The sequence below is a fragment of the Physeter macrocephalus genome, chromosome 1 (genome assembly GCF_002837175.3).
Source record: "Physeter macrocephalus isolate SW-GA chromosome 1, ASM283717v5, whole genome shotgun sequence".
Lineage (NCBI taxonomy): Eukaryota > Metazoa > Chordata > Mammalia > Artiodactyla > Physeteridae > Physeter > Physeter macrocephalus.
In genome coordinates this window covers 102526034-102539530 of record NC_041214.2, presented here as the reverse complement: position 1 = coordinate 102539530, position 13497 = coordinate 102526034, and positions in this window count along the sequence as shown.

The window sequence follows — 13497 nt, the reverse complement described above, 5'->3', positions numbered from 1 at the left end:
AAGTCGTGTTGATGGCTCCATGTCCATCATATTGTAACTACAGGCAGCAGTATTTTGTCCTAAATGCATTGGTTTGCACTTACCCACACTGTGGCTCATTAATGCCTGTTTTTTCACATGGTTTCATGAGAACTTATTGCTGTATTCCCTTCAACTGAGCATTTCAATACCCAGAAGAGCATTTGTCATCTTAGGTTTCACTGTGTACTTGAAATTCCACATCCTTTGTAAAAAAATGTTAAGTAGGTGGTGTTGCTACTGAATCCCTGGATTATTCCACTTGTCTATCCAGAAAAGTTCCTGTTTATCCTCTACCTTCTGTTTCTATTTCTAAGCCGAAGCTTAAGACATAACATCTGCTCCAGCCTATTCATTTTCCATGTGGTCTTAACCTCTTAACTTCCTTACTTCTCAGTTTCATCCCTGTAAGTTAGTACTCTCCACCTCATAGAGGTTTTATGGAGGGGGAAAAATAAGATGTTTAAGGGTTGTCTTCAAGAGAGCTCCTGCTTTTAAAGTGATTTTATAAAAGCCACTTGGCTTAGAAATGAGAAACTCTATAGCTGTTATTTTTTCCTATCCTTGTTTTGCTGTTTTTATTTCTGAAAAGTGATCTCTGTCTGAATAGAGTCTGTACCCTGGTTTTAACTTTCTTCCCATTACCCCCTTTCACAATGAAATTGTCCTCTCTACCTTGTCCATCCTCTGAACTTTTTACTTACAGAGCCAAAACTAGTTTTCCCACAACAAATCCCACATGCTCTTACTTCCATGATTGAATAAATTAATGTCCTCCAGAAAGAGGCATCTCGCTCTGGACATAAGTCAGAGGGTAAATGAGGTCTCACTCTGGCACTGGCAAGATCTCACCATGGTGCCTTGTTTCTCCCTGTATAAACTAAGGTTAATTCTGCTATTTCACAGTACCTGGGTGTTATGAGTCTTGACAAAAAAAAATGATGAAAAGTATTTTTCAAATGTCCTGTACTATATAAATGCATAGTGAATAATCTGGAGAGTCCTTGGGTAAAAATGTGTTCTTGTGTAGCTCAATTCAGATTACTAATCCACCCATTGTTTTCAAAAGAAATGTTTTACTAAACTGTTCTTTTTCTTTTTAAAGTGAAAATTAGTTTCTAATCATTTGAACTATTTTAATTTTTCCATATGGGAAAAGATCAATAGTATACAGAAAATACCCAAATTGTATTTTAAGTGTTAAAACTGAAAGGGTTTCATAACAATGTAGTGGTATAAGGAGGAGGATTCTAGCTCAAATGTGGCAAGAAATAGAAATACTAAGATTAGCTTTGATTTTGAGATTGTATTATAAATAGTAGATGTTAATGTGGTTGTTTTTAGATACTTTTTATTTTTAAGTTACCAGAAATTGTCTTTTATTTTTGAAGTTTTGAACTATGTGGTTCTTGACATGTTTTGAATAAAGCTTTTATCAACTAAACTTTTTCATTATCAATAAATCCAATATTAAAATACATTTTAAAATTAATAGCCTAATTATATGACTGTAAAATTCAAGATTTTTTTTTTTTGTAGTATGCGGTCCTCCCTCTGTTGTGGCCGCTCCCGTTGCGGAGCACAGGCTCCGGACGCGCAGGCCCAGCGGCCATGGCTCACGGGCCCAGCCGCTCCGCGGCATGTGGGATCCTCCCAGACCGGGGCGCGAACCCGGTTCCCCTGCATCGGCAGGCGGACGCGCAACCACTGCGCCACCAGGGAAGCCCAGAATTCAAGATTTAAAGAACATCTTTTATAGAAATAGTAGATTTCTATACTGGAGTCCTTTTGAAAAATGATTTTAAAAATAGTAATAGTACTTTTATACTTCAAACAGTATTAGAAATATTTTTTAAACATGTGACAAGTTACATATTATTGTAATTGCTTGTGGAAAACTTAATACTTTTTTAACGAAACTAAATTTATTCCACTTAAAGAATTGTTCTCCATTCCTGATTAGTCCTTAGGTGTTAAAATGTCCTTCTTTTATGAAATGATATCGATGCTAGATGGTCACTTTTTAAATGTTCTTATTTTTTAAAAAGAGTTGGCATCTCTGATGGATCCCTGTATTTTGTTTTAGGGATGGATGCTTTATTGGTCTGTGAAATCTCAAAATCTAGGAACCATTTTAAAACAAACATTTTATTGAGATACCATAATTTTCATCCTCTTAAATTGTAAAACTCAGTGCTTTTTAGTTATTCAGGAGTTGTGTAATCATCACCAAAGTCAATTTTAGAATATTTTAATCACCCCAGAAAGAAACCCACTCCCAGCTGCTACCTGCCTCCATTCCTCCTTCCCCTTCCCAGTCCCTGGCAACACCAGTCTACTTTCTGTCTCTGTGAATTTGCCTGTTCTGGACATTATATGTAAATGGAATCCTATAATGTGTAGGCTTCTTTCACTTAGCATAATGTTTTCAAGGTTCAACCATGGTGTAGCATTTATCATTTCTTTTTATTGCCGAATAATATTCCATTTTATAGATATGCCACATTTTATCCATTCATCAGTTGAGGGACATTTGGGTTGTTTCCACTTTTTGGAAATAATTATGAATTATTCATGTACAAGTCTTTGTGTGAACATATGTGTTTATTTTTCTTCCATATATACCTAGGAGTGGAATTGCTAGATCATATGGAAACTCTGGCTTAACGTTTTGAGGAACTGCCAGACTATTTGGCAAAGATGCTGCACCATTTTACATTCCCACCAACAGTGTATGAGGGTTCCAGGGTTCCAATTTCTCCACATCCTCACCAACACTTGTTGTTGTCTGTTCTTTTTGATTATAGCTATCCTAGTGGGTGTGAAGTGCTATCTCATTGTGTTTTTTATTTTAATTTCCCTGACTGCTAATGATGTTTGTTTGTTTTCTACAACCCATTAAAAATGTGAAGCCAGTCTTAGCTCATGGGTCATATTGAAGGCTGGATTTGACCTACAGGTAGCCAACCTCTGACCTAGAGGGTAGAATTAGTAAACAAAAACATTAAAGCAGTATTATAAATACCCTCTGTATGTTCAAGAATGTAAAGGAAAGTGTGAGCCATTTAAAGGGAGATGTGGGATATTAAAAAGAATACATGTGGTAGGGCACTGATAAATCGGCTTGCTGGATTTAAAAAAAAAAAAACAAAAAACTTGGTTTGCAACATTTGTTGATTTCCATGGTGTAAATACTCTGACCATGGCCAGCGTTAAGCTATCGACATGACACCACTGAACTTGAAGTTGGGAAGGGACATACACAATTGGCACCAGGGACATACACAATTGGCACCTGCAAGCTAGTGCCAGCTGACTGTAGCACATTGCTGATGTAAACCGTCTCTAACTGCACATATGACAGAGTAATCAGGAACTAGAGCTACCATCTACCTGGCTGTCATCGGTCTTCTCCTCCACTCCTACAACCATTAGGAGGGAGACTATCTCCCTTCCTATTATATTATCAGACTCCCAAATAGCCTTTGACTCTTTCTCAGCCTTCATTACTCTGGAATCATGGCCACATTTCCACAGACAGGTGCATACACATGCACACTCCCCAGAATGTCAAAAAAGTGTTGGAATGAAGTCAGAGCAACAAAGGGGAACATGTTATGATCCATCCAGAAAACTTACTGGAAAGTATATTTTAGTTGGGTGTTGAATGGATAGGAAATGGCCGGTAAACAAAAGAGCAGACATATTCCACACAAACAGATGGTTTGGGCAAGAATTCAAAAGTGGGAGTCCAAAAAAAGTTGGATGAGTCTTCATGTTTAGATACAGAATCGTGGATTCTTGCAATCGGATATTTTGCCTCTGAATTTTTTCTCCCCAAAGGTTCTGGGAAAAGCCTCAACTTGAGATTTATGCTTTTACCAAAAAGCACCACATAAGGAAAAAAAAAATTCCTTCTACACCTGAAATTGCTGCAAGAAAGCTCTAGAGAAATTAGATGGCAAATCATCCAGAATATAAGTAGTTCATATCTCTGACTTTAGTCCTTTGAAATTCTAGTCTAACATGTTTCCAAATTGGCATTAGTTCATGAACCGTGATTAAGAACAAACCAGCCTTGTTGTCCACAATCTCCTGCCTCCCTGCTTCTAAACACTTCCCTTCCTACTGATGGTAAAGCCCAAAGTTACAGTGTAGGATTGAGGCTGTTGACCAGTATTTGTCAGCTCCAATCAAAGCAAAGCAAAAAGATGCTTTGCTAGGCAGAAGTGGTCATTATGTTACTTCACCTGGCTGCTCATTAGGATAACTTCATCCACCTGCCTTGCTAGGCAGTTGCACACCTGGCCTTTATTATGTGGGATTCTATCATGTGGAGTACTATCCTACCCCCATTTGTGGTGCTTTCATCATTGCTGAACACCTTAATGATGCCAAAGCTCCTCACTAGCATATTCCTGATGGCCTTGGTACATGGTATTTCCTCCAGGCCTTTCTTTGGTTGGTTTTCAGGCCTCACATAATATATAATATATCTACTCTGGTATGTTCACATCCTGAGCCCTTTAATTCTTTCCTCCTCAATCTGCCGAGACATTCTGGCATTCCAACTTCACTTAGTATATGGGCCATTGCTTTTTCCATGCTTCTAGGTACCATCCTAGAGACCATGTCCTGGGGTTCTTGCCAAACTGTAAATCCTGTATCTCTGGAGTGTGTTCCCAAATCAATAAACTCTCCCTCATCCAGTCTTACGTTCCAGCTCTTTCCAGTGAAGCAGCCTCAGAATCCAGTCACACTGGTACTGCCCTGCATCTGCCAGTGGATGTTGGCTAGGCCTTGCAGCTTCTTTGGAGTAAAGTCCCTTTTCTCCCTTATCAGGCCCAGCATGACCCTGGGTGATTATGTTGGAACTTAATCCTCCTTAGAGACCTAATAGCCAGGAGGAGAGGTAGAGGTAGATCTTGAGTAGGGCACTTGCTGTCTTGAAGGGGGGCAGTGGTGTCTGTATTGATTCCAAGCAAAAGGGAAGTGCTAAGAGGCTCAGAGAATTCAGAGGAATTAGAGAACAAACAACAGCCTCGATTTGCCCAGGACTGTCACACTTTTATCACAGAAAGTCCCACATCCCAGGAAACCCCTCAGTCACTGGAAATCAGGATAGTTGGTCACCCTAGGATTCTGGGGATTCAAATTTTTCAGGGGAATCTTCCTAGATATTCCCATCCCAAGTGTCAGGACCTCCTTTTCCCCCAATGAGTAACAGGTCTGCTTGGTTAGGTATTTAACCGTCTCTGGAGATCAGCACTAGATTTACTCCTGAGCTTGGGCCTCAGCTGCAGGATATGAGAGCCTCTTTGTTAACTACCAGGGAGATCCTCTGACTTTCATATTTGACTTTCCATTGCCTATTCATTTCCTGCAGTTTTCCATTATCTTTTTTGTATCAGCGGCTCTTAGCAAAACTCATGGAATCCCACCGTCCTTATAGTTACTATTTCTCCCTTAGGACTGTCACATTGGGCCAGAGGATGCCCGTGTTCCATCTGCCATCAGTTGGGTCCTCATTGCCTGCCGGGTGGCTAGTGATTCGGCTCCCAAATCCCATATTATTGATAAACTTTCTAGGACCATTCCTGGATGCACTGTTGCAGGTTGGGTTCTCTGGAAGCAGATGCTGAGATGGATTTGGGTGTGCAGGGTATTTTTTTAGAGATGAGCACGTGTGGAAGGGAAGGGGCTGAAGCAAAATTGGGCAGAGAAAGGTTAGGACTGTGATGCAGTTCTGCAAAACATCGATCCACCCCACGGGGAGGTCTGGAGCATCATGTCCCGAGCTGAGCAGAAATGGCCCGTGTCCATGCTCAGCCTCCCTCAGTCACTGGGTGTGGGCAGCCCGGGAAGGGCGTGTTCTTGGGTCAGGAGGCCCTTTGCAGCAGGTCAACCCTGGAGCTAGGGACTGGGGCGAAAAGTCCTTCCCTGAAAGGGGATGTGGTTAGTGCTTTTCCACTGCCCACACCAAGAGAGAAATTGGAGGAAGCTGATTACTTTCATTAGTTTGGTTACTATTTATTTATGGACTAAGGAGGCTCTGTGAGTGGAAAGATAATGTTTAAGTTTTTATGCTTTCTCTCTATATTCTGCCCCTTTCTCCTTCCCCATTCAAGGGGTTAGTTTCTTCATCTCGGGGGAGGTTTGTTTTGTTCTTCTCCGTTTTTTCCCCAGAAGCCTAAAACCATTGTTCCGAGAACAAAGTTTGAAGAGAAAGGCAATTTCTCTCAAACTAAAAAAGGATGGTCGGTCTCAAAAGAGATACAGACATGCATGTTGTTTCTGGTATTTCTGTGAATGTAGCAGAGCCTCGGAGGAAATGGTTCCCCAGGAAATATGGGAGGTGAGACTGTTCTGTGTCCTAGTCCTGGCAAAGAAGGGCACAGTGGTGAACCTGAAGAGACACTACCCGCACCTCACCACTGTGTCAGACCCCAGGACTTTGAAATAACCTTGAGACAGAAAAGGTAAGAGAAGACTGTTGCAAGAATAACTTCAAATTTCCAACTCACCTGTTGGGATGGAAGCAGGGTTTTAGAAAAAGTTGACTAAAGAAAAAGAGATGTGATATTTATTGTACTCTTATGCGTAGGGACTGATTCTTCCCTGCTTCGCACACATGAAAAGCCGTCACGTCAGTCTCCCCATCCCTCCCCAAACCCTGTTAATTGCTCAGGTCCTTTAAGCCTCCCAGTCCCTCCACGCATGCTTTCTGTGTCCTTAGCCATCTGGACCACATGTTACCAGATGGATGTGGAGAGGATATGAGGCCCTTCATGCAAAGCCTCCCTCCAGCTCCTCTCTTGTCCATCTCAGAGCGGGAGCAAGCCAACACTATCCCCAACCCCAAACCCACTGGCTTGTGCTTGCATTGATCTAACCTCAACTCTAGTCCTACCAGTATTTCTTTATAGCGGCACTTTAGAAAAAGCTTGACTCCACCCATTTCTTATTTTTATCCTCTTTTTTTTTTCACTCTCACATTCATGTTCCTTTCCTTCATATCACTCACCTCATATCTTTTTTCTTCCTTATTTTCAATTTCCACATATCTGAGGTTCTTTGAGGCTTCTAATTGTAAAACAATGGATTATAATATTTGTCATAAGAAGCCTCAAAATACTCTTTTAAAAATAAACTCTTGAAGTGAATAAAACATACTAATACTGATTTCTGACCAGTAGTAAGATGGATTTTTTTTTCAGTAATATCAAGCAGAATTAAAGATAGAGGGGGAAAAGTACATGTTTCAAAACCTCATTAGGAATATCCTGGAAAGAAAAGGTTGAGATTTTTTCATGTAGCAGGTCACTTAATGTGTCTCAATCAGATGTTCACCGTGCTTCAAAGATGATTCCCCTTTATGAAACTGGGCCTTATCAGCCCATGGTTCAGACACTCTGAGTAATAGCAGGGCTTCTGAGGAGAGGACATGCATTTCCCTATTTCCTCCTCTGGCACCTTCATATAGCTCTCTATAGTTATCCCCCATTTCTCCAGAGCTCCCATCTACTTTACATCCTCAACACTTCTCAGCTTTCTGTGATGTTTATTTATGCATTCATCCATTCATTTATTTGATATATGTGATTGGGTGCCTACTGAGTTCTGCTCTAGGTGCTGAGAATATGGCAATGAACAAAACAAACAAAAAACTCTGCCTCTTGGGTGTAGAGGGTAAGAGAGACAGGAAACAGTTTAATTGAGAAAGTTCTATGTTAGAAAGTGATACATATGAATGAAAAACAAAGCAGGGAAGGGAGTTAGAAAATGTTGGGGGCATAGGGTTTACAACTTTAGATAGGGTGGCCAGGGAAGGCCTCACTGAGAAGGTGATATTTAAGTAAAGGTGGGAAGGGGGTGGAGGGATATGCATCTGGGGAAAGAACTATCCAGGCAGAGGGGGCAGCAGGTGCCAAGGCCCTGTGGCAGGAGTATGGCCACCATGTTTAAGGAATAGCAATGAGTAAGTAAAAAGTAGAAGATGAAGTCTGAGAAGGTATGGGAGGCAGGCGCTGGATCAGGTAATACTTTCTGGGGCATTATGAGGACTGGGCTTCTCCTTGTGTGGTTTAGGAGTCATTGGAGTGTTCTCAACAGAGGAGTGATATACTCTGCTTATATGTTAACAGGATCACTCTGGCTGCCATGTTGGGACTGACCAAAGAGGGAAAGGACTCCAGTAGGGTGTCCAGTTCAGAGAACAGTTCAAACATTTAGCTGAGAGGCTGTGTGGCTTAGATCAGGGTGGGGGCAGGAAAAGTGATGTTTATATTGAAGGCATACCCTCCTAACCGTCTGCCCATGCTCTAATCCTCCCTGAATTCTCCAAGGCTGGACCTCTTTCTGTAAGTTCACTCTTCTCATGTCACTCTCTCTCTCTCAAAAACAGCAAAATAACTCCTTGCTGGCCAAATCATGTTCTGTTCTTTTTTCGAGGACTCTAACCCTTTGCAAGTTGGCATTCTTCCTATCCATTGTACTTGAGCCCCTCCTGCTTCCTAGCTGAGCTCTCTATTCCCATCAGCTTATTTACTATTCCCCCAATGCACACGACTTGCTATTCTAACTTCTGCAAGGGCAGCCCACGCTCTCTTCTTTGCCTAGATCCTTCTTTCCCCTCCTTAAAGCCCATTTCAGGTGCCCCCTTCTTCATGTCTTCCCATTCGGGAAGTCCACTTGAGCACCTCTGTCCCTGGGCCTGGCCCTCAGGTCCTGCACCTCACATGCTGACAGTTTAGCTTACACCATTTTGCACTATTTTCTCATTTGGTTTGGGTACTTCCATGAGTTCATAAGCTTAGTGGGAAGCAGCCACATAGCACAGGGAGGTCAGCTTGGTGCTTTGTGACCACCTAGAGGGGCGGGATAGGGAGGGGGGGATGGAGACGCAAGAGGGAGGAGATATGGGGATATATGTATACATATAGCTGATTCACTTTGTTATACAGCAGAAACGAACACACCATTGTAAAGCAATTACACTCCAATAAAGATATTTTTTTTAAAAACAACAAAGACTAGATATAATATATTTTTGCCACCTTCATCCCCTCCAGCACAGGTGAGGCATGTGATATGTATTTGGCACATTTTTACTGGATTGAACAAAATATAACATATGAACTTCAAAACTCGGGTAGCTCTTCCAAAAAATGCCTTTCATTGCATTTCGTGGCAAACCGTCTTGAACTTGTTAAAGACACGCAGGAAAACATGGTGAGGTTGACCACCACCTACAACTCCTTCCCCGTGTCCCTAACTAATTTACCCTAAGGCGTATTTCCTGGCGTGGTGACACGCTTTAATGCCTGCTTCCCAGGACTGTACTGAAGACATCTCACAGACCTCTTCTCTAATACCCATCTCCGCCAGCATGCTGCAGGGCACTCTTCTAACCGTCTGCCTTCCCTCCTTTTTTCCAGTCTCCCAGCCCCTCCCCACTTTGCCTACCCTTTCCCCACATTGTGTGGATTATTTGCAGGCATCACTTCAAGGATGAATCTCATCAGGATCTGCTGAGCTGCATATTTATACAGTCTCCAGGTTTTTCTTAACAGCTGTGGACATTTTTGCAAACTCTACATTACCACCTAATTGAAACAGCGGCTTGGTTCCATTTCTCTTATTAAAGACAGATTAAGAAAATCAGTTCAATACCTTAGCCATTTTTAAGTCATCATTAGTCTCATGCCCTTGATTTATAAGCTGGCTTTTTAAAAAAATGCATCCCTGCAAATCCTTCTCCTGCTTTTTAGTCCCCCACCCCTTGCTGGTGTCACAATACGCTTCATTTTGGTTGCTCATTTCATTCCTTTTAGCCTACTTTAACAGTTATGGGTTTTGTGAATTCCCCACTGGGCCTCTTCAAGTCCTTTTTTTTTTTCCCCTCACCCGTGAATCTCTTGCAGTTTATCATTTGAAGCATCCAGTTGTTCATGAACTTGAATGGTGAGAACGAAATGCAATATTTTGATTTTCATTTGCGGAGTTCTCAAGGGCTCTCTGCTTGTTTTCCCTGTTGCCGTTCCTGGCTCCTTGCCCCCTCTGTCTGCCAGTCCCCTTAGCTGAGACCTCTCAACCACATCTGGAGCAGAGTCTGGGCTCAATCCCAGGCGTCACCAAAAGAATGCGTGGAGTCGGTATCCCAGCTCTTGCAGATCTCTTTGCCCAGCTTGCACCTTGCACTTGAGCTCTAGAAACTGGCCTCTTGTCTGGATGTCTAGGCCCAAGGATCTGACCTAACTTGTCCAAATTGTCAAATCATCCAGGGTCCCCCTTACCTTTGCTGGTCCTTCCCCGAACCCCAGTGAAGAGCTGGGGGTCTGTCTTTTCATGTTGCAACGCCTTGATCTAGCCTCACGTTTGAGCTGACGGTGTATTTAGCTTTGCATCCCTGTCAAGGTCAGGGACATCCACCAGGGATCACCCAAGGAACTCCCAATGTCAAGTGCCATCTGCTTGGACAAGAGCTGCCACCTTGGGATGGCACGCTCTACCTTCCTAGCTGGATGTCTTTCCACTGTGTGCTGCTTGACTGCCCACCAGATGGGTAGGTCTGACCTCTTCCATTTCTAGCAAGCATCTCCATCTGACACCCATGTCTATAAGAGTGTTTAATGATTTCTGCCATTCCAGCATCCTCTCAAGGCTTTTCTCTCAGTAGGAACATCCTTACAAGACAAGTTATTAGATAGTGTTTGTCTCAATACCTTCATATCCTAAGATTCTTTTCTATCATCCAGCACCTCCTTCCCCAGTGTCCAAAGTCCTCCTGCTACAGCAGCTCTGACAGGGCTGCCCTTCCTGCTCAGCTCCAAGCTTGAAAACAGCCCCTTTCTCAGCCCTGTCCCTTTTCCCTTTCCTTTCTGCAGCCGGTGCTCTGATGTGTTGATTCCATAAGGCACAGCCTCAGAGACTGGTGAGTTTAACTCTATATTGAGAATACCATAGTTACCACCAAATAGTTCCTTTTGTGATAGTTAAGGACGGCCCTATGGGTAGAACTACTATAGATGTTGTGAAGAAAGTAGGCCATACACAAAATCACGCTTCTTTTTTTCTTAGAAAAATGAAACCTCTTAAAAACTATGAGGCTTGGCTGTTTTTCACTCCTTATAGCAATAAAGAACTTTTAAATCATACTATTCAGTATTGGAAACAGGATAATGAAATAATACTCTCATACACTGCTTCTAGGAAAATAATACATTTTTCTAAAAAGAAGGCCCATACTCTGACTCAATCATTTCCCATTTAGCAATCTACTCTATGGATATAGTAAAACAATCAGACAAAGATGCTTGTATCAAAATGTTTATTTATTTATTTTTTATTATTTTCTTTTTTTTTTGCCGTACGCGGGCCTCTCACTGTTGTGGCCTCTCCCGTTGCGGGGCACTTTTTTGCCGTATGCGGGCCTCTCACTGTTGTGGCCTCTCCCATTGCGGAGCATAGGCTCCGGATGCGCAGGCTCACTGGCCATGGCTCAGAGGCGCAGCTGCTCCGCGGCATGTGGGATCTTCCCGGACCGGGACACGAACCCGTGTCCCCTGCATCAGCAGGCGGACTCTCAACCACTGCGCCACCAGGGAAGCCCTCAAGATGTTTATTAAATTACTATTTGAAAGAGCAAATTGGAAAAAAATACAAAAACTCATTAATAAAGTTAATATATAATGGTACATTTATTCTGTGGAACATTATGCTGCCATTGAAATGTTTTCAAAGAATATTTACAACGTAGGACAATATTAATGATATATTATTGGGTGAAAGCAGTAAGATTCAAAATACTATATCCTGTAATCTCAATTATATCACAAGTGGTAAGGCACGTAAATGTGTTTGTGTAGGTGCACATTGTATAAATAACACTGAGATAAATACATTAAAACATTAACAGCACTCCTTTATGAGGTTGAAATAGATTTTTATATTTGTTTTTGTGTTTTGTCAGATATTCTACATTTCAGTAAATATGTATTAGTTTTATAGTCTCAAAAACAGCATTCAAAACAGGTAGTTAGGGCTGATTTCAATGTAAACATTTCTAGCCACTGGAGGGGCTGCCGGGATCACCCTCCGCCTCGAGAGGAGGGACATTCAAGCAGAACAGTGATGTGCACGTCAGTGAGTTTGCCTGTCACGTTGCTTGAGAAATTACATCCTTTCAGCTTCTTAGCTGATGTGTGGAACTCATATTTTCTCATGTTCAAGAGGAACAATTAAGGGGTGGAGCATGACAATCATAATGGTATAAATTTGTGTTTGTTGAGATGAACCCCATGCGGCAAAAATGCTGGAACTTAAACTTACCGTCGCGTCCTGGTGATTCGTGCCGGAGTCACAGGAGAGTGCAGGTTTGGCCTACGTGCTGGGCCCTCCCCAGGTGCAAAATGTCTGGCACGCGCTCTGGAGACGTTTGCTAAAGGAAGTGCCAATAAACTCAGAACATATACAGGAAGATTGAAAGCAATTTTGAACTCCTAGGGCAATGGGTGTCTTCTATTTAAAAAAAAAATTTTTTTTTTCTTTTTTCCCCTGAAACAAACTTTGAGTAGCTTCCTAGAAAAACTGCCCTAAGTCTTTTGTTTGAGGAGGGAGAGGATGGATAGCCGGGTGGAGGAGTCAGGCACACAGTGAGGAAGGATACGAACCTCAGCTGCCTGCCTGGGCTGGGCCCACATGTGGCTGTGTCTTTTTAGGCCACAAGAGCAGCTGTAGTGTAAAAGGCTGCTTCACCACCTTCCTCCCTGTTCCAGCAGACCTGATCCAGGCGGCAGGCCTTGCAGGCGGTCTTTGTGACTCCTTGCCTTGCCTTCCCAGGTTCCAGTGGGCGGGGAACGGCCGTCCTGCACGGCCTTGGCTTGGGCTCAGCCATGCTCCACTTACCGTGTCACCAAGTCGCCCAGCTCTGACTTCTGCATTCCTTACTATCAAGGCTATATTTTCCTAACCTCAAACCAGAACATGTGGTATAGGGACACTTTTCCCCGATTTGTCTTGGAAAAGTCTTTTCAACATAAAAATTAGATCGTATTTAGTTATAGTTAGCAAAATGCCTCTTTTGAGGAAAAAATGCATGAAATTGAGCTCTCCCAGCACATTTGGTTCTTATGGTCATTGTACTTCTGGCTGACCGTTCTGAAGACGCCCTGGAGAATCAACGGGGGCTTCCTCAGCCTCCCTTCCAGCCCAGGTCAGGCTACTCCAGCCTAAATGGGAAGCAGCGCTTTCTTCCTTCTGAAGCTCCTGTCCCATGAGAGTTTTGTGCACAATTACTTGGCCATCTATGAACTAAGAGGCTAGCAGTTTGCAGCCATCACCAAACTTATTTCTAAAGGAGCTTTAGTATTTTCACTGCTAAGTTCTTTTTGTGTGTGTTTTTTTTTTTTTTTTTTTTTTTGCAGTACGCGGGCCTCTCACTGTTGTGGCCTCTCCCGTTGCGGAGCACAGGCTCCAGAC